A 3,209-nucleotide genomic window follows, 5' to 3' on the forward strand; every position below is an offset into this window, starting at 1 on the left:
TGCCACATTTCAAAAACTAGGAGTACCTTGGATTCCTTAGAAAACAAACCCTACTGAAGACGATTTCACAATAAAAGTAACAAACCACAGATTTGTGACTAAAGGAGTCAAGCTTCATCTATCTCGAAACACTGCCTTCTTAGAGTCCTTTCTTCTAATTGTATGGACAGGAATGAGAGTGGAGAAAGTATATCTGCTCTTAATTGCCTTGGACTGGGACTGACACATAAGTTTTACTTTATATTCCATTGGTGAGAATTCGTCATATGACACCACCTCGATACTTGGGAGTACCATGGTCTAGCAGTGTGCCCAGGAGAATGTAACAGTTTTGTGAACATATAGCAATTATCTTTGCCACATTGTCCTATCAAATAGATTAGTAAGAGTTATTGATTCTGCCTTGGATATCAGTAACTATCCTCTTCTCCTTCCCAATGTCTTTAAGCTTGTTTAGGGTATCACCATCTTTCACTTGGAATACTGCAATAACCTCTTGCCTTGTCTTCCTATGACCTGTTTCTCCCTACCACTGTTAGAATACTTTGGCTGTAAATAATACTGGCTTTAGGTAACTTAGGAAAAATTGGGAAATTACTATACAGGGCTATTTATCATCTTATGAACTCCAGAAGCAATAATAAATGTAGGTGCAGGAAAGTCTTGGAAAAAGAGATTGAAAGGGTATCAACTGCAACCAATGGTCAGGTATCCACAGTTGGCCTTTAGCTTATTTGGTCTCTCTTTAAGAGAAATTTTTTTTTCTCCCAATCCACCTGGGGTTTCCTATCTTAATGCTACAAAATATTCAGTGTCTTCTCCTCCAGTACGATACCATTCATAGACAGCTTTGGCATGAAAGTATTTTTTTTATACCTGTCTTCTATCTACAAGGGCTAGGACCAATCTAAGTCATCTATCTCTTTGTATCTCCCACATCCTAACTTGATGTTTTATACAATCCAGGCAGAGTGATTGTTCAATAAATATTCAACAAATCAGTGAATGACCAACAGCATTATGCCATTTTATTCCACTCTGAGCATATTGTTAACCACCTCTGATCTTATGAGTTCTTGCACTGATTCAGACTAGTGAGCCTTTCATCCTTCAAGAAAAATTTCTAATGATAAGTCTCTAAAAAGAAGGACAACTTCTTGATCCTTTATTTTCTTATCTTACCTGGCTGTGGCACTATAAATTGCCTACATTATGTCCTGTGTTTGACCCCATGGGAAAGTTCTGTGTATTTGTCATTCTTGTAGATCTCGGTTAACTTGGAGCTTACAAAGTACTTTTGCACCACACATTAACTATTTTGACTCAAAATTTTCTCATTAAAAAAAAAGGTATTAATAAAATTTAGCTTAATAGATAATTGTATAGTGTCTTAAGAACTATTTTACATGTATTAATGTGTTTGTTTGGTTGGTTTTTCTTTTCTTTTTTTTTTTTGGTTTTACAAAACCATCCCATTAGTAACTAGGGATGGAACTAGTATTTTCCCCAAATCATTTTCCCATTAGTGTTATCTCAAAGCTCAAATCTGATAACTGATTTTGTTATCAAATCCCACATGATACCGCTGTCCCACACAGCATTTAGTGAAACAGTTCTCTTGGAAGCAAAAACAAATGTCATCAGGAAAAAATGGATTGTAGGTGCGCCCCTGGCGGTCGTTGAAAAATGGCGACTGTCGCTGAGCTGAAGGCCGTTTTAAAAGACACCTTGGGGCTTCCCTGGTGGCGCAGTGGTTGAGAATCCGCCTGCCAATGCAGGGGACACGGGTTCGAGCCCTGGTCTGGGAGGATCCCACGTGCCGCGGAGCAACTGGGCCCGTGAGCCACAATTACTGAGCCTGCGCAGCGGGAGCCTGTGCTCCGCAACAAGAGAGGCCACGATAGTGAGAGGCCCGTGCACCGCGATGAAGAGTGGCCCCCGCTTGGCACAACTAGAGAAAGCCCTCGCACAGAAACGGAGACCCAACACAGCCATAAATAAATAAATAAATAAATAAATAAATAAATAAATAAATAAATAAATAAATAAATAAATAAATAAATAAATAAATAAATAAATAAATAAATAAATAAATAAATAAATAAATAAATAAATAAATAAATAAATAAATAAATAAATAAATAAATAAATAAATAAATAAATAAATAAATAAATAAATAAATAAATAAATAAATAAAGACAGACAGACACCTTGGAAAAAAAGAGGAGTATTAGGGCATTTAAAAGCAAGAATTCAAACTGAAGTTTCCAATGCCCTTGATGATGAAAGTGAACCCCGACCATCATTGTCTCATGAAACCTTCTAATTAATGAATTAAACCCCGACCATCATTGTCTCATGAAACCTTCTAATTAATGAATTAATTCGGGAGTATCTGGAATTCAACAAATATAAGTATACAGCGTGTGTCCTCACAGAAGAATCTGGTCAACCCGTAGTTCCATTGGACAGTTTCTCATTCGTGAACTAAAATCATTTGAACTAGGGTTCAAATCCCAGCTCTACCTTTTACTACCTCTGTGACCTTGGACAACTTACTTAAATTCTCTATGCTTTAGTTTCTTCATGTACTAAAATTGGGACCACAGTAGTACACACCTCGGGAATTCCCTGGCGGTCCAGTGGTTAGAACTCCGTGCTTCCACTGCAGGGGGCATTGCTTCCATCCCTGGTTGGGGAACTAAGATCCCTGCAAGCCTCCTGGTGCGGAAAAAAAAAAAAAAAAAAAATACCCACCTCATAGAATTCTTGTGTAGAATAAATGAGCTAACGCCTGTAAAATGCTCAGTAAAGTTGTTAACTGAAAATTTCTTCTTGTTAGAGGAGACACTCAAGATTTTTTCCAGGGTTGAGTACTCATTATAATAGCTAAACCTGACCAATTTTGTTGTTTTCTTTGCAGTTGGCAGTCGATATGTGTGTATTTAAATAAACTCCAATGTTTTCAAATAAATTTATCATTTTTATTGTTGACATTTACTAAACTCCAGTTAAAGTTATTGACCTTACTCTAAGCAAAAAGAAGCAGCAGAAAGAAACCACCAATGACTAAACTAGCATTCCATAGTTACTCACCCCTCACTAGGAGGCAGGTCTTTGTTTCTAGAAACTGACATTTTCCTATTCTTGAAACTAATATTTTGGTCTTAAGGGTATCAGATAGATGCTGGTTGCTGTATCCCAGATT

General features: G+C 37.0%; 1 pseudogene; it reads left to right on the top strand.

The window, feature by feature from the left end:
- Nucleotides 1-1,686: 1,686 nt before the first annotated feature.
- On the top strand, nucleotides 1,687-2,545 carry LOC137760726 (centrosomal protein 20 pseudogene; annotated as a pseudogene).
- The last annotated feature ends 664 nt before the right edge of the window (nucleotides 2,546-3,209 follow it).

The sequence above is a fragment of the Eschrichtius robustus genome, chromosome 3, assembly GCF_028021215.1.
Source record: "Eschrichtius robustus isolate mEscRob2 chromosome 3, mEscRob2.pri, whole genome shotgun sequence".
Lineage (NCBI taxonomy): Eukaryota > Metazoa > Chordata > Mammalia > Artiodactyla > Eschrichtiidae > Eschrichtius > Eschrichtius robustus.